At 50.0% G+C, this 25,675-nt stretch overlaps 1 protein-coding gene across 9 annotated transcripts in view; it reads right to left on the bottom strand.

The window, feature by feature from the left end:
• Positions 1–25,675, bottom strand: part of Sh3bp4 (SH3 domain binding protein 4) — an 82,249-nt gene that overhangs the window by 20,392 nt on the left and 36,182 nt on the right. For 2 of the 9 annotated variants that reach the window (XM_031368352.1, XM_031368359.1), the window contains exons 3-5: positions 18,487–18,590; positions 17,900–17,941; positions 2,280–2,347 (exon numbers count right to left, since the gene is read on the bottom strand). The exons of 4 other annotated variants lie outside the window; for them this stretch is intronic. The gene's annotated coding sequence lies outside the window, so the exon portion shown is untranslated. The remainder of the gene's footprint in view (positions 1–2,279; positions 2,348–17,899; positions 17,942–18,486; positions 18,591–25,675) is intronic. 3 more of the 9 variants (XM_031368353.1, XM_031368355.1, XM_031368354.1) reach the window with 3 other exon arrangements.

The raw sequence follows: 25,675 nt of genomic DNA, 5'->3' as shown, positions 1-25,675 counted from the left end.
AAGGCACCTGAGTTTGGTACTGGAACAGGGGTGGGCCTTGAGTGCCTAGCCAAGTGAGTGTGGACCAGGGCTGGACGGGTCAGCTCATCTTTCCCCATGGACTTTTGGAAGTCACTGAAGATGTGGTGATTTCAATGAGAAATGTCCCCATAGGCTCCAGTATGGTCCCCAGTTGGTGGCCGTATTTGGGGAAATTTTCAGTGGTATGGCTTTGCTGGAGGAAGTACGTCACCAAGGGTGAGATGAAGACGTTCATGCTGTCTCCATTCACTCTCTGCTTTTGTGCTTGGGGTTCAGTATGTGAGCCCTCAGCTTCCTGCATCTTCTATTACACTTGGGGGCATCCCTGCCTGCCACGGTGAACTCGTATCCCTTCTAGAACCGTATGTCAAAACAAATCCTCCCTTCCATACGTTACTTTTGGTCGTGGTGCTTTATCATAACCACAGGAAAGTAACTAACGCTCCAGGCTGGGACTGTCCTGCCATGTAGTTGAGAAAAACCGCCGTTTCCTTTGGGAATGGCTACTTCCGGTCTAGGAAAGCTGAATGCTGTTGGCCAAGTGCAGGCATAGAACACATCTCGGAAGGACCAGCTGGGTAGCTTCGCCTCCCTCAGAGTCTAGAAGAGAAGGCCATGGCACACAGAGGTACTGGGAGATTCCTGAGTGGGCAGCTTTATCGGCGTGGACACCAGCTACAATCACCATGAAGGACCCAGATGTCAGTGGACAACACAAATGATCAATATAGAAACATAGCCCAGGGCCCTCTCATGACCACCTCAGCACTCGGGAGCCAGAGGCAGGCAGATCTCTGGAGTTTGAGGCCACCTTTGTCTACAAAGTAAGTTCCAGGACAGCCAGGGCTACACAGAGGAACCCTGTCTTGCAAAACAGGAAGAGGGGGAGGAAGGGAGAGAGGGAGAGAGAAAGAGAGAGGAAGAGGAAGAGAGAGAGGGGGAGGGAGAGAAAGAGAAAGCAGGCCAGGTTCAGGCCTTTAGTCCTAGTACCCGGGAGGCAGAGGCAGGCAGATCTCTGAGTTAGAGAGGGGTCAGATCCGGCCTCAGGAGTGGATAGAGAGTTCTAAGAAAATAAATCACAGTTGTCTCTTATGGAGGGGACAGAGCTAGTGCTCTGGGCCAGGGAGGGACAAAAAGGGTGTCAGCAGTTACACAGCAACCAGTAGGATATGTGTGTGTGTGTGTGTGTATACGTACATGCAATGTATATACACATATATATGTATATGTAAGTATGTACATGTATGTATAAGTATGTGTGTGTGTATACGTGCATGCAATATATATACACACATATATGTATATGTATGTATGTACATGTATGTATAAGTACGTGTGTGTGTGTGTGTGTGTGTGTGTGTGTGTGTGTATATACAGACACCTTCCCCGGAGGAGACATTTGACAGGTCCTATGGATCCTCCACCAGATGGAGAAGACAAGCCCTTAAGTGTGACCACCAGTACCCTGATATGCCTTGTGTTTAAACTGGCACCAATGTGCTTGCTCACAAACAGCTGGGTACCAGTGCACTCACTCAAACGCACACACACACACACACACACACACACACACACACACACAGACAGACACGCATGCACACAGACACACATATGCAGGCCCCCACACACACACAGACACTCCCCCATGCACACAGAGACACACACAGACACATACACATACACACACACAGAGACACACATACACACAGAGACACAGACACACACATACAGACATAGACACAGACACACACCCCCACACACAACACCCCTACTCCCCTCATGGAGTAGAGGACTTTCTCTCATGGTAAAAAAAATCCCAAGAAGGATATTTTTTTCCCTCCAATGGCAGCCGGTCCTTGAATTGGATCCTGGTACTATCAATATCACACTGAGTACAAACAGGGCCACTAACTGCCCCATCCTTTGGGGACACCTTCTTGAAGGAAAGTGACAGGACAGTTAGTCCCGCTAGACTGCCTGGGGACTCCCTCTTCTCTCCTCAGAATACAGTCCAGGCAGGTGGAACATGAAGCCCCTTCTACCAACTCCATCATTTTGTGCCCTCCATACAGAGAGGATAGCAGCTACCAGCACCAGGAGTTGCCATGTCCTCTAGACCATCACCCACAAAACAGGTCCTTGTCCCTATCACCACCCTGGTGAAGACACTTACTTCCCCTTACTTGTGCCTCTCACTGGCCTGGCCAGACCCCCTAACTGAGCTGACAAGACATGAAGACCAACCCTTAGTCTCTCACCTTGCAGAAGCAATCGATCCCACGAGGCCTTGTGACAGCCTCAAGGCCGGCAAGAGGTCCAGGCAGCCCTGTGGACAAGGAGCAGTCCCTTAGAAGCTATAGCTCTCTGCTGCCTGCCTGGCCTCTTCTTCTACAGCCTCACAGTGGTACTGGGGGCGTCCCAATTCTTCCACCATCTGTCCTTGTGGGAGCCTTGTTTCTCCAAGGTTAGGCCATCTTGTTCCCTCAAATCTCTAGGGATTATTTCCTGTCTCTAAGGAAGCAAGTCAGCAATCCAGCCCGGGCCGCTGCGCCTTCATGGCTTAGTTACACCTTCATCTCCAGCTTTGTGGAGCTGCACACCCCTCCTGACTACATTTAGACCTGCCATGTCTCAGGCCTGCCTAACAGCTGCCCTTGCATTTTCCATTCAGTGCCCACATGAAAACCAGGATGGCTTACCTGGGCTTCCAGGAAGCCCAGCTTCTCTGCATTCCCTCCCTCCTGGCTCCACCCACTTCCCTGGAGCTCTACAAGTTCTAAGTGACTCATGGGCACTAGCTCTCATCAGACCAACTAAGCCAACCAGTGTCCCCAGGGCTCTCATCCAAGTTCACCACGTTCCTCACTGTTTATCGTACTCTGGGTCCTTCAAGGCTCAGGTGGCTGGCATTGGACACCCACCAAACAGCCAGAGGACCCCCTATCCTCCTCAGTCACACACACGGTACACCTCCACTGTCAGAGAATGACCTCCACCTGACCCTTCCCAGCACCAGCACACCACCTCAGCTCACCTCAATTATAGTAATTGGCTCCTTCCCACCAGGCTGCCTGCATCCTGCAGTCCACACCTCAATCAGCAGTCGGAAAGTGCCAGGCCTCTCCACCCACCCTTCTTCTCTCTCAGGAGTGCTAACAGCACCTCCAGGCCCTCCCTACACTGCCTGCCCTGCTGTCTCTTGAGTCAGTTTCCTACAAGTCTTGCCCTCCTCCCATCTGCCCTCACAGTCTTACCAAAATTGACTTCCCACAAGAGGACCCCAAGCACATGCTGTTTCAGAGGCCTGGAAGGTTTTCCCTAGGCATTCACTAAACCCTATCACCCACCCACCCATCCATCTATATATCCACTCATCCATCCACCCCCTTATCATGCATCCACTCATCCATCCATCTATCCATCTACTCACCCACCCACCTACTCATCCACCCACCCATTCATCCACCTATCCATCCATGCATCACCTACCCACCCACCCACCCATCCATCCACACACCCACTCACTCCCATATAGCACATGATTGGTAAAAAGAACACCTTCACCCCACACTCTTTCTGTACTTGTCTCATCACCACTAAAGTCCTGCTCTTCCTTAGCAAGACACCCCTAGAACGTGAGCTCACCCAGTCTTTGTTCCTGCTATGCAGGCTCAAAGGCAGGGAGTTAGGAATTCCTACTATACCACGATGAGGATGACGAGGATGAGGAGGACAACGACGACAATGGGTCTGTGGTATTTCATAGGCACCTTGAAAGATCTTTTATGGAACCAAGAGGTTGGTGTGACTTGATAACACAGAGCACATTGAACTTGGGAAACCCACCCTGTTGATTCTCCCCACAAATGCTGACAGACTGCCCGGGTGAGCACCTCAGAAGTACCCAGACTTCCAGCTGAGCAAAAGGAGATAGCCACATTTCTCCAAAAGGACGCCTCCACTTCTCAGTCTCTAGTCGTCCTTTCTCTGGGGTAGGCTGCCTACCCTCTAGGTCACTCTCACAGACAGGGGTAGGCAATAAATAGCTCCACTGCAGTGTTCCGGACGGTGCCTGGGTACGGAAGCATCCCTCTGTGGGTCCAGAAGGCTGCCGCGGCTCTCACTCCTCTGACTGCTGAGTTTTCCTTTTCTGGGTGTCAGGGCTGACTTGTTTGGAGACAGGACCCCAGGAGTTAGAAGGTTGGCAAGCACTCTACACAGACAGAACCGCTGACAGATCCTGCTGACTGCCTCAGGCGTGCCGCGCCCTCCCTGCTGCTGCCAGCTTGTTCTCTCTGCACCTCCCAGTCACGGGATCTGCATGTGGTGGCCTTTCTGCCAACATCCTGGCTTCAGAAACAATGAAACTACCCAGTCCAGGAAAGGCACCAAGATGGGGTGTGTCTTGGGGGTAGCAGGACTGTGTGTGACTTGGGCAGAAACCAGGAGTCTGAGAGGGAGAGCCGAAGCTGGCGGAGAACAGGACACGAACGCTACCAGCGCCTCCCTCACCAATTCCGGCTGTAGGAACATGACTCACCTTTTACATCTACTTGCAGTCTGTGGAGTACTGAGCCGATTTCAACAGATTCCCTCCAGTAAACAACAATAGAAGTATGAGTTTTGACCTGCCCGGTGATTCTCACACCCCCAGCCTCTGCACAAAAATCTCAATATATTTGTCCTCTCTCTAGCTCCCTAAGAAACAGCTGTACAAGGAGGTAGCTTAGCTTCCTAGGAGTCACTCTCAGACTAGGAGACTTCCACAGCACTTAATACTTCAGCACCTGATCTCACAAGGATGGCAAAGCCACGGGAACTTGCCTCTAAGCCTTCATCGGACTGGCCCAAGTTGGGACAGCATGGGTCCAAGTCAGGGGTGAGGAGAGCATGCTCAGAGGGAGTCAGCCCTGCTCAGGGGAATGGGAACCCTGCCCACAGCCTAGCAGACAGGCCTCTGTTCCCTCCAGCCACCTGTAGATAAAGCAAAGTGCTGCCCTGTGGCTTCCAAAGACTGCCATGCTGGCCGGCGCCCGTGTGTAGTGTTTCAGGAACACAGTGAGACCACAGAGCAGGCAGCTGGGGTTTGGAGGTGCAGGAAGCCTGTGCTCTGCCATTGCGGGAGTCGGAACAGATGGAAGCGTGAGGTATGGATGCCTAAAGACTCTATCTCACGCTCTAAAGATGGGCTGCCCTTTTCATGTCCACGGCAACCATGGCTTAAAGTCACAGCAGACACAGCTGAGGTTCCATATCCTGTGGGGGAAAGGGAGTAACTTGCCCACTTTCCTGAGCAATGCTATAGGACCGACCAGCCACTCGAAGGGGAGCCCAAGAGGGACAGCTGAGCAGCACTGCTGCCTTGCAACCATGGAGACGGAGCAGGCTAGAAGGGGCTGGGTCAGTAACAAAATACAGAAAGTTGAATCGGGAGAGCACCGGGTTGTGGTGGGGATCAAGAGAGCTTTCTGGTCACACTGTTCAGGCCGTAGTAGACAAAGCAACCCCTGTGTCCCAGGCTGCTGAAATCAACCTCAGAGTTTGTAGCCCAGCCAATGAGAGTGCAGCAATGCCTGTCTCCTAGGGACCTCGGAGCTACTCGTCACAACCACGTCTGTGGTCTGTTCTGCTGAGCCATGTGGGAAACCAAGCCAGTGTGTGGTGTAGCTGATGGCAGACGAGGCATGAGGAAGATCTTGTGACCAGCCCAGACAGCCCATACTTCCAAGCTCTCTGATCTCCATTCAGTGACCCTGAAGAAAAGGCACAATTATCTCTCAAGTGTGGTCACAGCATCTAGAAATAGAGAGGTTCATTCATCTCACTTGAGTCTAGACACCATCTGACACATTACTCAAGACTGCAAGCCAGCAGATGTGATTTCCAACACCTGTCACTGATTTCCATACTGGAAAACAAATAAAAAGCTAACCAACCAACCAACCAACCAACCAACCAACCAACCAACCCACCCACCAACCAACACACCAACCAACCAACCAACCAACCAACCAACCAACACACCAACCAACCAGCCAAACACAGTTACATGCAGTGACATGTGCTTTTACAATCCAAGAATTGAGGCAGGATTCCAAGTTCAAGGCCAATCTGGGCTACATAGTGAGACCCTGTTTCAAAACACAAAGTTTAGACATCCCACCACATATGTATAATTTAATAATGATCTTCAAATAGATCAATCCACTTGGGCTAGAGAAGATGTTCAGGTGTTAAGCATCCTTGCTGCTCTTGTCGAGGACCCGGGGCTCAGTTCCCACATCTGAGTTGAATGGCCTACAGGCACCTGTAATGGCACTTCAGTCTTTGCAGGCAACCACACACATGTGGCATTTACTTATAGAACATACACATAAATAAAAATAAATCAACCCACTTGACAGCTGGCTTTATTTTAAAGATGTTTTTTAAAGTCTACCCAGGAAGGACTGAAAACACCTTTCCCACTGATGACAGGATTCTTATGATGATCTTAGGTATTACTTGGGAAGCTCAGGAAGTGTCACTCTGCTCACTTTACCAGTGAGGGAGAGTCCAAGCTTGGCCATATTGGAAGGGGTATCTCTGAGACTAAGGGGGAGGCTACTGCAGATCCAGGGCAGCCCACAAAAGTCCTTGCAAAAAGCCAGGGTAGAAAATAGAGCTGTGACCACCAAATGGAACACAAGAAAAACAAACAACATACGCCTCACTGCCCAGCGCCTGACGGCATGTGCAGAGGCACTGCACAGGCAAAGGTGAGAGCAGGATGCCCAAGGGCTCCCTCTCAGCCTTAGTTTTCAGGAGGTAAGTGTCTGCCTCCCAGCCAGAAGGTAGGGAGCCAAGATGGAAGGGGACAGTCTATTAGCTTTATTAAGTAGGTAACATAGAGGCTGGTCTATGTAGTATATGTCTGTATTCACAGCGCTAGGGAGGCAGCGGCAGGAGAATTGCCTCAAATGCAGAGGTCAGCCTGAGATACAGAGAAAACCATGTTCGGGGAGAGGGGTGGTGGTGGTTGGTGCGCATTTAGCACAGTAAGCAATTGGGAAAATTCCTGGGATGAAAGCATATCTCTTTCCTAGAGAGCAACTGCCCATGAGTCACAGACTAGATATCTAGAGCAATGAACTTGACCTTTGCCAAGGATTATTTGGCGAAAGGGAGGAAGACCCTCTACCCATCCTACTGCCCCTCCTGTCTACTTGTCCTTAAACTGGTGGAGCTAGAGTGTCCACAATGCCATGGAAACGGAATGCCCTAAGCACCCTTCGTGAGCTGGAGGGAAGCACAGCTCCTTAAAGGCACCCTTAACATAGGATAGCTTGGTCCAGGCAGTGGTGGTGCACGCCTTTAATCCCAGCACTTGGGAGGCAGAGGCAGGTGGATTTCTGAGTTCGAGGCCAGCTTGGTCTACAGAGTGAGTTCCAGGACAGCCAGGGCTATACAGAGAACCCCTGTCTCAAAAACCAAAAAACAAAACAAAATAAAACAAAACATAGGATAGCTCAAAGAACAGAGAATGCATACAATCTAACACAGGAATAGACTAATTCAGCAAATTTATTGGCGAATGCTTACTCTACTTCACTTCCAGAGGTGTACATTTGACAGAAAAGGAAAGTGCTGACCTTCAATGAGAGGGACTTTTTCCTTTTACAATGCTGAATTTCCTTGTTTTCTGATTTTTTTCATCATTTAAAGATGATGGGAAAATGAGACTCCCTTAAGCCCTGAGGAGTCGCAACCCCTGCATGGAGCCTTGGCTCCCGCAGGTCCTCTTCGATGTGGCAAGGCCAATTTTTTAGCACAGAGGCATGTCATCTGACCATAAGTGAGTCCCAACATTTCAAACTCTCTCATTGACACCTATGGAGGGGACTGACCCCAGTGGGTAGAACCTGAGGTACCCAGTCCTGGTGCTGTGGCCAGGGTAAGTTAGTGGGGCATCTATCATTCTCCCTTTCCTTACAATCCCACTCCTTAGATGACGGGACTCCCAGAGAGAGGAGGGCAAAGTTTAAGTGGAGCCAGGCTGACCAAGCTCACAGCCTCATCTTTTTAGGTCTGCAGAGGCCTGACTACCACAGCCCTGTGCCTTCCGCTCAGCTCATTCTGATACCTGATCTTACTGCATTGTGAATTACTTTTTTCCCTCTTCCTTTTCTGTTTGGGGCTGGGGTGAGGAGTGGAATCTCCCTCTGTAGCCCAGGCTGGCCCTAACACATGACAGTCCTTCTGCCTTTACTTCCCAATTGTTGGGCTCACAAGCCTGGGCTTCCACACCTGGCCTTTAAATCACTTTGTTAGGACAGTTTTCTAGATGAGAACAACCAAGCCTTGCCAAACACTCTGCTGGAAGGTTCTAGAAACTCAGCCTGTCAGTTGCAGGGGGAGTTCATTTCCCACCCTTCGCTGACGGCTGACGGCTGACGGAAAGCTCTGCTAACTTACTAAGTAGGAGCAGACATTCAAGTTTTGAGTCCCTTTCCTTCCTCACCACCCAGAATGCAGTGTCATGTGCAGCAGTCAGCAATGGACCAACAGGACAGTAGCTCTGTGAGAGTAGCTCTTAGTGACAATATCAGATTTTTGTCAGAACAGCAACAAGCTGGCTTCATGTTATGTGTCTCAGAGCACACCCTATCACGTAGCAGGCCTCATTCTTTTCTTTTTTTCTTTTTCTTTTTTTAGAAAAAGAAAGATTTATTTATGTGTGTGTTTGCCTATATGTATATATGTATGTATGCATGTATGTATGTATGCTTGTATGAATGAATGAATGTATGTATATATACCATGTGCATGTAGTATCGGAGGAGTCCAGAAGAGGGCATCATATCCCCAGAACTGGAATTACAGATAATTATGAGCTAGCTGCCTGCCATGTGGGTGCTGGGAACTGAACACAGATCTCTGCAAGAGCCAGTGCTCTTAAACTGTGACATAAGAGCCTGTGTCTGTCTGTCTGTCCCTATTTCCCACCCAGAGGACTCTCACAAGGAGTCAGCTGCCAGCCTCTTTCCCACCCTGCTGTTGGAGCTTATCCACTGGCGGGCTTGAAGTCTAAATTATGCGCTCATATCAATCTTTCCCGTCTGGCTTTCCCTAGATGCACAGCATGGCCTCTCTTAATGAAAAATTTGATGAGTATTCCCATCTATTTCCTTTACTTAAAAAATTGGTTTGTGTGCTGACATTAATGTACAAAGAATTTATTTGGCTTCTCGGGGAGGACTGTCACAAAATTAATTAGCAGGGAACTGAGTAATGACTTCTGCATGGCGTTCCCGAACAACATGTCCCCTCCAGACTAATTCAGTGTCACCACCACACACTTTAATCCATGCAGACATGAGGGTCTGCACTAGGGCCATTCTGTGTCAGTAGCCTGAGAATTTCTGTGGTAACACCCTCTTATGGAGCTGTGACAGTACTTCCACTGGCCACCCTCCTGCAAAATCCTATCTCAGGGTTTTTACACCCATTTTCTTCCTTCCATGAACTCTGGAATAATTTAATATAAAACGTTTCCTCACCACTTAATTCTCTTAAAGAGTGACCCCACTGGACTTTCTTGACGCTACATCAATGAGAATTGACATTTTTATGCTAGTTCATCTTTTTGATGAACCAAATGTTACCACGACTGTTCTTTTAGTCCAAAACAAATCACAAACAATACGAAGAAAACAGTCTGTGACTATGTTCCAATAAAGTATTATTGATAAAACATAAATGGTGGGCCACAGTTTGCTTCTTCCCAATGTCAAGCTGAAGAGCATGTGCAGTTCGGAGTCCAGCACTCACCAAGGCTTAATCGCTGTCGAGGTGTATTAGGAATATAAAAGTATCCAGAAATCAAGGCCAGCCTGGGCTACATGAGACCTGGCTCAAATAGCCAACTCACTCCCCGTCCAGAAAGCACCTCAGAGATGTTTTAAACTGGGTTCCCATGCAGTTGCCACCCCGAGGATCTTTTTTTTCCCTCTCTTGTATTTTCAGGGGGGTATTTCTGGAGAAGGGAAGCCACTGACTTCTGTGTCTACTCAATTTACATTCAGCAGGCAAAACCTTAAGAGCAGCACTTCTCAACCTGTGGGCCATGACCCCCGGAAGGGTCACACATAAGAGATCCTGAATATCAGGTACTCACATTACGATTCATAGCAGTGGCAAAAATATATTTACAAAGTAGAAATAAAAATAATTTTATGGTTGGAGGTCATCACAACATGAGGCACGGTAGTAAAGGGTCGAAGCATTAGGAAGGTGGAGAGCCACCGCTGTACAGCTGCTGATAAGCAGTATCGATGATTGCAGACCAGGGCGCGGTCCGTCGGTCGGTTGGTCGGTGCCTGGCCTGCTAGTCTGCCTGGCATGGCCACGCTTCCCTTCCTTCCTCATTCAGCACAAACTACCCTCTTCCCGGCACGCTGATCCACCCTGGCGTCTTTCTCATTGTCTAGTCAATAACTTATTTAAAATATTACATTTGAGGCTGGGTATGGTGACTCATGAACGTAACCCTAGCCCATGGGAGGTTTAAGAAGGATGAGTTTGACACCAAGTTGGGCTACACAGTGAGTTCTAGTCACCCTGTCTCAAAACCCAAACCAACCCAACAAAATAAATGCAGGTGTGTATATCGCGTTCAACATTTCCAAGCAGAAATCTTAATCTGCCACTCTTTTTGTTAAGAATTCTGCTCTTGGGCTGGTGAGATGACTCAGTGGTTAAGAGCACCAACTGCTCTTCCAAAGGTCCCTGAGTTCAAATCCTAGCAACCACATGGTGGCTCACAACCATCCGTAACGAGATCTGACGCCCTCTTCTGGAGTGTCTAAAGACAACTACAGTGTACTTACATATAATAAATAAATAAATAAATAAATAAATAAATAAATAAATAAATCTTTAAAAAAAATTCTGCTCTTGGGGCTGGAGATACGACTGAAAGTGAAGACAGTCTCATGTGATGGTGACCCCCAACCTTGAAATCATTTTCCTTGCTACTTCATGACTGTAATTTGGCTACTGTTATGAACAGCAATGTAAATATCTGATATGCAGGACACCATCCCTGTGGGGGCTCACAACTCATACGTTGAGAACCGCTGCTCTTCCGGAGGACCTGGGTTTGGGTATTGTTTGGTTCCCAGCACCCACATGACAGTTCACAATAACCTGTGACTTAAGTTTCAATGGATATGCTGCCCCCTCTGGCCTCCCTGGGCACCTGCACACACATGATTGCACATTATTCACACAGGCTCTTGCGTACGTACTAAAACAACAACAAACCCAAAATGCTACCCTTTGAAATGCTACTCTTAGGCTAGTGAGATGTCTCAGAGAACAACCTGAGATTGATCCTGGGGTTCATAGGGCGAAGGAGGGACCAATTCCTGCATCTTGTCTTCTGACCCCGACCTGGGTAATGCATTGGTGAGGGGAAGTGGGGAGAGGGCTGTGCTCTTTAAAACATAAATCTTTAGAATCCCTAAGGAGAATTAATGCAGTCTGCGGACTTGGGCCGCAGACTGCTCACCTGCAGTATGATATTGAAAGATATGATTCCCGGAACACTTTGAGGACCTGAAGAGATGGCAGCTGTAAGAAAAGAGAGGTAGTGGCGACAGTAAGATCTGTCCCTCCTGCCAACAGTGCCAAGTGCTCCAACAATTCCCTGAAGTGGGCCTCAACAATTCCCTGCTTCCTCCCTGCAGTGGGTCTCAGATACAGCTCCGATCTGACTGGACCCTCCATCCTGACAAAGCACCGGTTTCTACTTGAGCTCACAACAGGGACCTCTGCCCTCTCAGCCAGTCCCTCCCCCACGCGCAGACACACTTCAACACCATTCTCGAGCATCCCAGCATTTGGGTAACTCCACGATGCTTTGAATGACCTCTTACCTCTGTAAAAAAGACCTCGAGCTCTCCCAATCCCCATCCTGCCACAATACCCCACACCCTCCCAGTGCAGTTTAACTTATTTGACTGGCAGTTCTCTCCGGCAGGCAAGCTCCGCACAGTACCTCACTTGCCTCGGTTTCTCCCATTGACCCTCCATTCAATGTCCATCTTGAAGATCCTCAGCCTCTCACCAGCGCAGGTGCGGTCACTCTACTTTGGGGTTCCTTTCTAGCTCACGTCTTTGTTTCCATCACCTTCTTTGGGTCTAGCCTGTTCCTCATCTCCCTCGGAGCACTTGGAGTAACCCTGCCCCTGATGACTCTGCCTCCTGGCACAGGGTTGGAAGTTAGTTACTCAGCCACAAGAAAAATGAGCTAAAAGTTAGAGCAGTGAGTGGTGAACGGACAACACGCAGCCCCATGCCCTCCCAAGTTTAGCGGAGAACAGGCTATAGCTGCCCTGGTTCCTCCCACCTGGGGACTCCAGAGCCTTCACAGCCTCCTGGTACCCTGTGGGGAGGAACCTAAAAGGCACCCGAGCCACTCCCATTAAAAGCACAGCTCACAAACCTCAGGAGTGTTTCCTTGCCAAGACCATGAGAGGTTGGGGGAGGAAATTCCTGTCAAGTGACGGTTCAGGGCAGGCAACGGGCTCTGGGAGTGTACCCGTCAACCCAGAAGTGGAACATGGGAGGTTACAGCTTGTCCTCCTCTAAAATCTGGAGGGCACAGGACTCCTGTTGTCAATTCTCCACTCCCCACCCTCACCTCTAGAAGCATGCCTTGTTCACGAAAGCCCGGGTGGCTTCTTGTAGAACACACTCACTACACACTACACTGTCATCTTCTCTCCACAACCATCTCTACCCCCAGTCCCCACCCTCACCTCTAGAAGCATGCCTTGTTCATGAAAGCACTGATGGCTTCCTGCAGAACACAAGTCACTACACCATCATCTTCTCTCCACAACCATCCCTACCCCCAGGGTTTGTGAGGAAGATACAGGCAGCCTCAGGCTCATGACCCCAAGCTCTCCCTTGTTCTCGAGTAAGACATTAAACAATTCAGACGTGAGCAAGAATGTAGATGTAGAGCATCTTAATATTCTAACACGGTCTGTATTTCTTTCTTACTGCGGATGAAGGCTCCAGGTGACCAGGCTACTTGTTACTCTCTGTGCCCCCCTGCCCAAATCTTCTACACTATTTATGCTCTACTCTAGGAAGAGGTCACGTGTGCCCCTACTCCGGCATCACAGGGGCTTTTTGTGGTTCACGCTGACCTGGCAATGGATGACAGGGGCTGAGAACAGGACAGGCTCAGCCCCACTCTATCTGAAGAACTCCTGGAACTGTGACAAGCAAGCTGCTCTCACTCCTAGCACAAAAGCTATTTGGCCCTCACAGAATGACCTTGCCTTCTAAAACACGAAACAGCATACAGGGCATTTCTTAGTTCCAACTCTCAAGACATGTCAGGACACGCGAGTTCCTCTTACCCGCTACCTCCCAGCCCTGCTACCTCTAGAGTCCAGGCTACCCAGCCTTGACACTACCCACACATTTGGGCATCAGGCAATTCTATGCTAGAGGCTGTCCTCAGCTTCCAGGCAGATCTGCTACACCTTTCTTATCCATCCGCTAGATGGCCAGCGACCTCCTCCCCACCCATCTTGGTTCAATGACTCCAATGCTGCAAGAGTAAACTCCAGTGGAGCCTCGAGTGTATCCCTCAAGCCTGGCAAGTGTCTTTCACATAAGTGTGACTGATACTTAGCAGCGTCAGAAGCCCATGAAGCAGCTCACCTGCATCTCCCATAGCCCTGAACTGTGCCTGAACAACACCATAAGGTATGCTGAGCCTGGCCTCCTGGAAGCATCATTCGGGGGAGTTGTGTGGGCCCAGGGAATTAAAGGGGCTCATGAAAAATTCTGCAGCTTGAGATGGGCTTCAAATTACAATTGTATCCCCCAAAGTATCCTAGAGAGGACCCCCAGAATGCATCAAGTTTACACCTACAAACGCTGGCCGAGGTCATGCTCTTTAGCTCTTAGCTGTATGACCTGAGAAGCAGGGAGACCCTAGTGTCCTGTCTCATCCAAGCCAAGGTGGAACAAGAGAAGACAGGGCATAAGATCTGGAAATGCAGCCTTGTGTTAGAAACTCAGGCCACGGCAAGGAACCTCCGTAGATGGCCTGTGCTGTGCAGCATGTCAAAACTCACGGAGGGTCCGTGTGCTTTCCCCCAACCCCAGGTACTGCAGACTGCTTCATAGGTTTGTTACCTCCTAACGGCCCCACCCTACTGTGGTTGGAATACAAAGGATTTCTGGGTGCTTCATTACACAGGCAGGCTGACTTTATAAAGCATAAGTTACTTTCTAAGCATGACCTCTGTTGGTCTTTCTGTCACATGGGCTATGTGCACTGAAAATAAAGACTCTCATGCGCCCCCTACTCAGTTGCTTGAGATGTTCAAGGACTGGCAGAGGGCTCATTTAACAGGAGTGCAGTATGATAGTGTGAATAGCTTTGGCTAAATTCTTAACTCCAGAGAAAAAGTGGAGGGGCTGGCTCCTACACACTGTTCTGAGACCCAATTCAATCTTCCTTGTGGATGACCAAGTGACGATGTCATTAGGGTGGCCTTAATCCAGTATGATGGGCAATCCTTGTTTATAAAAAAGAGACAGTCATGGACAGAGACATGGAGGAAGAGAGAAAATCCAGAGAGTCAGGAAACTTCCACGTGCCAATGATGCCAAGACTCCAGAGCTGGAACAGTGGGAATGCTCCCCTCCATCGCTGCCAGGGAACCAACTTTGCAGGCACTAGGTTTTGAACGTCTAGTCTCTGGCATTCACAGAACACTCTTGGGTTGGTTAAGCCATCATGTGCTAAGGTCACATGCCCTACAGTACTTCCGGGACAATGATGGACTGCAGGTGTAATAATGGTGGTCTCCTAAGAGCATACTACCTATACACAGATGGTCTACCACATTCTACAACGTTCACACAGGACATCACACTTCTGAGAACTACCTTCCTTGTTAAGCAACACATGGCTGTGCCTGGCTGTGCCCCGTCTAGCCCAGGGAGCCGGCACAGCTTGCTCAGGGGCTAAAACTATAATTTATCTGCGGAACTACACTCTACTTCTGGGGAATGTCCTGGGTGGCCCTGCTCTCCAGCAAACCTCTGTCTGTCTGTCACAACTAATTCAACAGCATCTCCCAGACACAATTCCTCACACAGAGGGTAAAACTTCCTTGCCCCGCACTTTCTGGGTGTACTTTCCAAAACCACCAGCCACTGCCTGGTCCTGCTTGGCAAATTCCTGAGGGATGAGTCTGACGCTGGCAAGCATTCAGTAATTACACTCCTAGGCCCGGAGTGGGATTTAAAACATCTTGCTAAGTTACTTCAAGAGTCACGGAGAGGCACTGGAAGGGAGGCAAGTAGCTGGGCCTTTGGGAAGATGGTGTCTGTATGCTGTGATTCATTAGGAACACACCACCCCACTAGAAACTAGGATGGGGATAACAGAACTAGAAAACAGCCCCCCCCCCAAAGCCTTGCAGGCATAGCGAACCGTAGAGCTGGCTACAAACATACACCAGTGTCCCTGTAATAGGCTGATTGTCCCTCAAGCCTAGGTGACAAGCAGATTACATCACCACCACTCTAAAAGAGAAAGGCTGGACCCTATACACTCAGCTCGGCCCTCAGTACCATGACCCAGACCTAGCAGGGTCCACTCTGTGGCTAGCATGGGCTTCTTGTGTGATCCTTGGCTTCTTTATCTGACCCTCAGTGGAATATTAAACAGGTCTATAGCAGGGACGGAGCTGGGGGGTGCAGGGGGATGATGGCCTGGCAAGAAAATAAATGTGGGACTCAGGGTTGGATTGAGTGTGAACACATTCATGTGAGTGGGCTGGGGAGGGAGGCTGGCAAGAGCAAGGTCCGTGGACCCGCAGGTCCCTCCCTCACCGTGCTCAGGGATATGGGCCCCTCTCACACACTAGGGGATGGGCTCTCCCAGGATTTCTTTAGGTAGACACAAGTGCATGAGAAAACAAGGACAAAGAGAGGAGCAACGGGCAGCCCTGCTCCCACTCAGAGCACTTCATGGAACAGCTGGTTATCCTTGGCCTTCTCCACCATGCACATGGAGCTTGATCAACACAACTGTCTATCACTGACCAGTGCTCAACGTAAGAGGAGCCCTGGGAGCCTGTCCAAGAAAGTCCGGGGCCATTCATATCTCCTGTCAGCCAGTTGTCCCCAGGGTGCTCTGAGTAGCAGTCAGCACCTTGTGACACTGTCACTGCAGACGAGGGTTCACAGAACATCTTCAAAGCTGATCTGAGTTGATGCAGAGGTTGTGGTCACCTGCCCCAGAGGCCTCTGCTTTACTAGAAAAGGACCTCATTGGAACTGCTGATTCCACTCCAAGTCTCTCTGGCCACAGCAGGAGCTGTGTGTGTCCTTCAGTCTCCAGCACAAAACACAGCACCTGAGACTCGGCACCAGTTGCCCAGCAAACAGCACACACAGGACTAGGGTGCTCACTTCCCAAATCAGGAGTGCTTCTGTGTATAGCTGACTGGTCCCTGCTTGCATGCTGCAGGCTCCTGCTCTGAAGATGCAAAGGCTGTGGGAAGCGGAGGCTCCCTGAGTCACAGCTGTTGGTCTGAGCATCTACCAGAAACAGAGAGAAAAGCCAGGCCGCGACTGCTCCCCTACTTGGTGGAAGCCACAATACAGATGGCACCAAGGAACAGAGCCACAAACGTGAGCTGTACTGTGCTCCCCCACCAATAGATTGAAGTCCTCACTCTGTGGGCTGTGCGTGTGAGCTTACTGGGAAACAGGGTCTTGCAGATGTGGTCGAGTTCGGGCTGGCAAGCTCACAGTGGGTTAGGGTGGGCCTTCCATGCACTCAAGGGCACTCCTTAAAGAAAAAGAGGTTTAGATACAGAGAGAGAAAGGGGTGGGGATGGAGATGGGAAAGAGAGGGTTACAGCCACAAGCTCTGGGGGCTACTGGGAGGCATCACCAGAAGCTAGGAAAAGGCAAAGGAACAGAGGGTCCCCAGAATTCCTGAGGGAGAGGGGCCCTGTGAGATTTCCAGTGTAAACTTCTAGCCACCAGGTTATGAGAGAACGCATTCCTGCCATAGTTTATGCTTCCCTTGGAATCTGAGGGAACCGCTCCCAGGACCTGGCAGACATTCAAGCCCCCTATATAAATGTTTACCGATAACCTGTTCACACCCTCCAGTATCCTTTAAATGTTGTTATGTTGTTAGTGTTCAGGGAAAAAAAATGACTAGGATATAAAACTCAGTATAGTATGTTTTCCACCCCAGAACATTTACTCTGACATTGGCTGGATCTATAGAACCAGAATAAAATAGGGGAGTGAAAAGTTTTTCAGAGCTAGGGACAGAACCTAGCACCTCTTACACACTATAGCTCACACACCCTACAACTGAGCAGCTGGAATACCACCTGTGGGGGGTGGATGCACTGGACTCTATTCCACGTGTTTCTGCATGCTAATTTGCATAAGCACCATGGCCATCCTATGCTAGAGACTCAGGCATCCACTTCCACCGGTGAGGAAACAAAGGTGAAGAACCAGGACACCAGGTCTGCCAGCCTCCGTGAGGCAGGGGTGAGCCACTAAGGGACCTCGCTCCCCCATTCCATACACACACAAGCAGGCCAAGCTGAACAATACAGGTGGGAGCAGGGGGCCTGGCCGGGCTGCCTACAGAAGGCATTCCATGTGTGGCTGAAGCGCCAGGTCCCCACCCCTACCCCCCAAGGGACAGGCCTTAAAGCACTCTGAAGATTAGTGTATTCTAAAGGAACCTTTTTGTTTTGTTTTATTCTTTTCATTCAAAAGAATGCAGCAGCAAAAGGTCATTTGTGAAAACTAGAGCTCTCACCTTCAGGAACACAATCTCATGCAAATCAGCTGGCTCCTAGCCCTGGAAGAGAAAGAAGTTCAAGCTGGTCCCTCCAACAGTCCCTCATCACCTTGAACCTACCTCACTGGGTAAAGGACTTGTGGTGACCAGGACTTGGTCCCCGGGTATGTGGTGGTCATCAGCACTAACAAGACACTTGGTGGGAGATAGGTACCTTCCTGCTTTGTCTTCACCCCTTGGAGTCATGGCACAGAGTGATCCCTGTTGAGAACTCACTTGCTATCCAGGGGAGCCTCTGCCACTGGCTGGAGCCCAACAGAAGTAAGTGATGGGCAACCTATCAGACAGGTTTTCCTGGGACAATGGGCCCAGCTAGGCCTGGGGCCTTCTGGCAATCCAGACTTGTATTTTTACAACTCTTATGGAAAGAACAAGGGGAGAGGTTCTTGGCACTAGGGCCAGAGTGACCTAAGACCAGAGGGCATGGGGCAGTTTCTCGAAGCTTCTCTGTTTATAGCTTTAAAGTGCCTAAGGAACAGGGCTATACACGACAGGGGTGGTACTGGGTCCAGTGGAGACGCAGCCATGAAGGAAGCAACACTTACAAGTGGCTTGGCCTCTGCCAGGTGCTTCTCTGTCCTTCTCCGCTTTATGACCTTACGGTCCTCTCGGACCTCTCACCGGCTGCTTCCGACCCTTCTCTTGGGCCCTGAGGGGAAAGGGGGAGCTAGAAGCCTGTCGCTCCCACAGCAGCAGGGCCTCTCCCTCCCACCGGCTGGCTGGCCAAGCCCTGCGGTCTATGAGACTGACTGAAAAATCTCCTTCCTCCAGGCTCACAAACATCCTCTTTCCTGCCTTTCTGGACCAAGCAACCACCTCAGGCCTCATGAGGGCAGAGAGGAGGGTCAAAATAGCTTCCCAATGCCTCTTCTAGGGCTCACATGATCTAGCTACACATCAGCCTCCTCCTGCTCCCTCTCCGTTGTTTGAGGGTTCATCTCACTCTTCCTGCGGACTCCTCATCTTTCTTTAGTCAGGCCCTTCTCCAGCTTGCCTTCAAGAGTTCAAAGTCCTGCGTTCATCCTGGTCCAGCCTGTGTCCTCACTGGGTCACACAGTTGGGAAGCAAGAAGTCAGAGGATTTCCTGGAGGCAGTCACTTGCACTGCAGGAGGCTAGGCCTGACAGCAGGCGGCTCCCCACCTGTCTGCCCTAGACCTCCCTTTTCTCTTCTGCATCACGAACAGGATGGAGGATGGTAGTCACACACATGCTCTGGGCACAAAGGCAGCAGCAGCACCGCGTTCAGCTTCCCAAGGAACCAGTCTGCCAAGCACCAGGACCCAGGACAGGCGGCTACAGTCAGGATTAACAATGGAGCCAGGAGGGCTGGAGCTGACAGCTGCAGGAGCTATAAAGCCTGCTTCTCACCCACCAGAGGCGCCCCTAAGGCCAGGAGCACAGGCTGGACAAACTGTAGGATCCAGATAATGGAGGCCGGCAGGTGCCTGGCATGAGGGGACCCAGTCAGGCATGCCCCATGTTGGCTGTGTCAGAGACGGGCTCCATCGTTTTCCTTATAACACACGTGCCTTCTTTTCTCCCTCTCTGTAGGGAGGTGTGTATCAACCTTTGAAAGGTCAAACCTTAGGCAGAAGGCTGACCTAGCCTGCTGTGGAACTCAGGGTGGCAAAAGGACTCAGAATGTAGGCTCCCTGTCCCACTTCGGAGGACTTCACCCAGCAAAGACAAGAATAGCCATCGACCAAGGCCCTGCAGGAAAGGAACATTTTTTTTTCAAGTTGTGGGTAGAGTGGGGGGAGCTATGGGGGAGGGAGGGAGGGGACAGGAAGAAGGGGAAGTGGCTACAGGAGACAGGAATCCCTCAGGAGAGGAACCTGGGTAGCCCTAGGTATGGCTGTAAAGATTCTTTCCTCCCTTACTTCTTTTATTTTTATTTTTATTTTTTTTTTGAGACAGGGTTTCTCTGTTTAGCCCTGGCTGTCCTGGAACTCACTCTGTAGACCAGGCTGGCCTCGAACTCAGAAATCCGCCTGCCTCTGCCTCCCAAATGCTGGGATTAAAGGTGCCTGCCTCTGCCTCCCAAGTGCTGGGATTAAAGGTGGCTGCCTCTGCCTCCCAAGTGCTGGGATTAAAGGTGGCTGCCTCTGCCTCCCAAGTGCTGGGATTAAAGTCGTGTGCCACCACTGCCCAGCCCTCCCTCCCTCACTTCTTGCCTCTACCCACTGAGCAGAGAGGCCCAGCAGCCAGGGATGCAACCTTTTCAAATGGACCCCCAGAAGGAGGCAGCATGTACCGGGGCAGACTCAGATGCTGCGTCTCGGAGGACGTCCAGGAAACTGCTTCCTCACAAAGCTTCCAGAGATTCACCCCTGGGCTGCACACCTGGCCTTGGGTTGTCCTGACACGCCTGGAGCTCACTAGGACACGGCTGCTGGACACTACTGCGATGTACACACCACACTGGGGGCAACAGCAAAGAATGTGTGACTGACCCACATGGGTCACAACCGGAATTTCAGAGCAAACCAAGCCTTGGGGCTTAGAGATTCATGCTTGACTGGGGCCAGGCATAGGGGAGAGAACGGGAGTCAAGGGCTGAAGGTCTCAGAGAACTTGGACATGAGAAGTCAGCTCTTCAAAGATGAGATGAAACAACTTACTCCACATCATTCACAACCTCCAAGAGGTGAAAACGACCCCATGACCCCTGAAGGATGAACAGAAAACACTCGTGCACGCCACAGTATAACTGAATCTTTAAAAGTCATGCTAAGTGGAAGACTCCACTCACCAAGAGTCGGAGACTGTTGCAGAACATTCTCAAATGTTCTTTGACTTAGGTTGTCCTGAAACACGAGTGAACCATTCTAAAACTGTCTAAACTTAACAGCTCATGATGGAGTGAGTCTGGACAAGCAGACCACAGAGCTAGGAAATCCTAAGTCAAACAACTCGAGATGGGGGCCATCAGACAATGCATTATGCGAGTGCCTACCGAATCACCTTCAGGAGTGTGTGTAAGACATGCTGGAGGGAAACCGTGGCGGTGGTTACTTTGTAACTACGCTGACCTCTACTTTTATCAAAGTCACTCTCAGGAGGTACAGTGCCACCCAGACTGTGATGGGTTAGTACAAGGGTTAGTGGCATGCCTAACTGAACACTGTCAGTCCATGATTTTACCCTCGTGACGAACCACCTGACAAGTCGCTTGTACCGAGAAATGTGTACAGTGAGAAGATGCGTCTGCTCTTGGGATCAAAGGCACAGATAGGCAGAAAGAAAAACCTAGGTCCAGAGGCAGAGGCAGAACAAGGGGGGTCTCAGCAAGCTTCCCCACGGTGTCACCAGCAAACATCGGCTGGTTCCAGGTGCTGTGAGCCATCGTATCTGGTGTTGTCCCAGGAGCAACACACCATGAACGGGGACAGATTCCTAAAGCTTTTGTGCATGCTTTCCAGGATCCTTGAAAACCAACTCAAACTGGCTGAGGAAACCCTGACCCTAGCGGAGAGAAGGCTGAGAATCTGGGCCTAGAGCCACGAGGATACAGACATTTAAAGAGGGGCAGCCTCTAGCATCTTGTCACCCACTGCGGATTCAATGTCTTGATACTCGAGGTTTATCTCACCTGGGTACGGGTCCACTCGGAGCGAAGCTTCTCACTCCTGTCTTCTAGAGGAACAAGTAGGACATGGCAAGCTCAGCCAGAGGCCAAGGTACGAGTTCAAATCTAGGCTTCAGCCCAACAGCCACTCGGAAAGTGGGAGAAAGGGTCCCATATAATGGTTGTGGTGAGTAAGGTTGGAGGGGAAGGGTCTTTCTTGGCAGGTAAGAGTACAAGCAGCTGTTCTTCTCCGTGACATGGACCCTGATGCTCGGTGGGGATGCTACCCCATCCAATGAGTAGTACTCTGACTTATATGGCCCGAGCCTGTAGACTCTCAGGCCCCGAAGGCCCCAGCCTGAGCACAGTTCTGCTGGTCAGCTGGCCTTAGCCACTGGGTGCTTCCTGGACCATCTCCCAGTCTACTCTGAAGGGAACTGAAGACAGAGCAGGTCCATGTGGCAGGGATGGGCTGTGCATGGGGCGGTGGGTGTCATGTCCAAAAGACCCCCCCTTCCCAGGTTACTCAGTTTGAAAACCACTCATGTGGAATAAATACCTAAAGAACTTCCAGGGGTTATTTGGAGTAAGGCCAAGTTATACAATCCACTGAAACTCAGCACCCCAGGTTGGGTCAAGGACTCCATAGCAGACTTCCCTTCAGAGGACGCCAAACCTCTCCTGAAACCAAGAGATCAAAGCCACACAAGAGTCAGCATTCCACCAGAGCCTGTGGCTCACTAACAGCCTTTCTGCATTCTGCTATGGCCAGACAATTTGTTCTTGTGCTGGGCCACTCTAGAACCTTCTCTGGCTTTGCAACATCTGAGCCTGTGGATATTTGGGAGACCCTGGCTACTGGTGCTAAGCTCAGATGACCCAGGGTGGACTGATCTCGCCTAGCAGCTGGCCTTGATTTCAAGATGTTCAACTGGGAGCACAGGTTCCTCATCTGTAAAAGTTGCAGCTTTGAAGGAAGGCTTAGCCCAAGGCACTTGGGCCTGAGATGATCAAGAGAGACGAACCAACTGGAGCTTTGCACCGTGCAAGCTTAATCATAAACCAACGCAGAGGACTCTACCAATGCTGAACAAAACCTGAGCTATCTTTCCATATTCCCTTTGTCAAGATCAAAGAGAACATCACTTGAAACCCACCTCCGAGAGACACTGGCGGTGTACACCCTTAACCTCAGCATTGGGGAGACAGAGGCAGCCCCATCTCTGAGATGAGGCTCTACAGAGGGAGTTCCAGGATAGCTAGGGCTACACAGAGAAACCCTGTCTCAGAAAAACAAAACAAAAAACTCAACTCTTTCAAAAGCCTCTTCACAAATCCACCCCAGCACTTCAGTACCTCAGCACAGAGTTCAATGAGCTTCGGAGTACCCTCCGTCTATAAGTTGACCAGGAACCACCTTCTAGTAAGTGGGTGGGACCTGCTCCCTGGGCTTGTGTGAGTCATTGGAAAGTACCTCCACATTCCGATTTCAACCAAGTTCAACAGCGTCCACAGGGATTTCACAAGGCAGGTGGTTCCAAAAGTGGGCACATTAACATATGCCCTTTCAAATGCCAAAGAAATAAAAATCGATCAAGGACACAGGTTTGACAACAGCTTCTGTCGGTGGCTTCTGGGAGACATTCTTTTGTGAGGACTGCCTTATGGTTAGTTACGTCCCACCGGCCTTAAAGCTTTCTTCCAAGGTCAGGCTATCAGCTGCTTTTTATAGGCAATCCTTCAAGAATCTGGGAAAGGTGGCTGATGGCTCAGTAGTCAAGAGCTCTTCAGAGGACCCAAGTTTAGTTTGTTTCCAACACCACACAGCAGCTCATAACCATCTGTAACTCCCATCCAAAAAGGTCTGTCTGACATCCTCTTTTGGCCACCAGGGCACTGCACAGACACACATGCAGGCAACACACACACACACACACACACACACACACACACACACAAATTTAAACCATTTCTTTTTAAAAAAATCAAGTAAAGGTGTGTAGAAAACCGAAGTACTATGGAGGTTTGCAGGAATGACAGGTGTTCCGAACCCTCTGTGAATCACACTAGGGGTTCCTGAGCCCAGTATACACCGAATGTTCTCTGGATGGACATGTCAAGGGAGAAGGAAAGGACCCAAGATGTGTTCACTGAGCGCACAATCCAGGGCTGCTGGCAGCCCTGGCGGGACACTAGACAGGGACAAGATAGGTGACCTATCAATGAGGCTTTGGACAAGTCACCAACCTTCAGGTCCCTGCTTCTTCCACAGCCCAGTGCTGTGTGGTCCTATGGCCTTTTCGGCACACCACACGCCCAGCTCCAGGACCTGTCTCTGCCTTGGGGGGAAAAGGATCCTTACAGCTGTCTGCCGTGCACCAAAACAACAACCCACACTGCAGGAGCACTCGGTCCAAGTCTGTACCTTACTCCCAAGCCCCAGCATCTTTCTCGGCGAACTAAGAAATCCCAAGCGGCCGGGGCCATGTCCCACAAAGGACTGCTTGCAAGGGCTGGCATCCACCCCCGGGTCAGGTGCTCCAGAGTGAGAAGCAGCGACCAGGTGACAGGGCAGGATGCACAGACAAGGGCAACCATGTGATTCTGCAACATCCTGAAGGGCAGCCTCACTTCTCAAGGTCTGGTTCTCAGGCCCTGCCACGAGAAGACTTGGGATCTTTCCAATTGCCTAGACCCTTCGTTCTCCATGAGGTCTGAGCACACACTGGATTCCCTCATAGTCCTTGAGACTCTGCATTCCTCTTTACTGATGGAGAAAGGAATGTCCAAGGAAACTAGTCTATGCAAATGCTAAATTAATCTATGTAAATCCACACTAATTTATGCAAATGCTATTGTGGCTAGAACCAAAAAAAAAAAAAAAAAAAGTGTGTGTACTCAGAGGACAATTGTTTGTTTTGCTTTTGAGAGAGTCTTACAATGTGTGCATGCAGGAACCCTACCTGGCCTGAACTTGCAGAGATCACCTGCCTCTGTGTACCACGGGCTGAAATTACAGGTATGGGCCATCACATCCAGCTTTGAGAAGAGCAGCTATGCATTCTTTGCATAGAATGAAATACAGGGCTAAATATGTAGCTCAGGAGGGAGAGTATTTGCCCAGCACACACAAAGCTCTGGGTTCAAGCATCAGTTCCCAGTTCTGCATAAGAGTCATGCCTATATAAGAGCCCATGCCTATAAACCCAGCACTCCCGAGATGGAGGGATGAGAATCAGGAGCCCAAAGTCTTCCTTGGCTACATAGCCAGTAAGAGCTAACCTGGGCTATATGAGGCCCTATCTAAACAAATAAATACAATCCATTCTCCTTACTAGAGCTCCTTCATCCAGGAATCCAAACAACTACAGGTAAACAAATTTAGACAAAAAAACAGCACCTAGGTCAGGGGTTAATTCAGAGACTCGTGACCGGTCAACATGATGAGAGTAAGTGATTGTGACAAGTCAGCCATGGATTGTATCAGCCTTCCCCAACATCTGGGGATCATCAGGGACGAAAGGGTCAGAAAGAAGGTAAGAGTAAGAGGGTGTGGAGGGATGATGTGAAATGCTGTCCTCCAGCATCACCTGCCACAAGTACACACACAAGTTGAGGTTACCTCTCTCAGTAGAGAGGACATGCCCCAGGGGCTGGTCTCCCACTCGTGTGCATAGAACTAACGGGACTCAGTAGGTTACAAAAAAAAAAAAAAAAAAGAAGAGGCCATGAAGTTGAAAAGAGAATGTAGTAGTGATGGTCCGAGGGAACTGGACGGAGTAGATGCCATCAAAATACACTACAGACACACATGAAGTTCTTGGAGAAAAAAAGTGTTATTTAAAATTACATCAGGGGCTACACAGGGCCTAGGAGCCCGTAAGACTGGTTCAGTTCCCAACATACAAGCCGGGCAGCTCATAATCTCTTGTAGCTTTAGCTCCATGGGGGACCCAGCACCCTCTTCTGTAATCCAAGGGCACCTGTCTGTACTCAGGCTTGTACACATCCACACATAAGTAAAAGTGAAACAAATCTTTAATAAATTGTCTGTACGAGACATGGAGAGGTTTTCTTACAGTTATACCCTCAAGGATGCAGTGTAAGAAAGCAGACGGCATTCGCCCTGTGTCGGGTACTAGGAGCCACACAGGGCTGCAGTGGA

This window comes from Mastomys coucha, unplaced genomic scaffold (genome assembly GCF_008632895.1).
Source record: "Mastomys coucha isolate ucsf_1 unplaced genomic scaffold, UCSF_Mcou_1 pScaffold14, whole genome shotgun sequence".
Lineage (NCBI taxonomy): Eukaryota > Metazoa > Chordata > Mammalia > Rodentia > Muridae > Mastomys > Mastomys coucha.
This window is presented reverse-complemented; position numbering and strand designations above follow the sequence as displayed.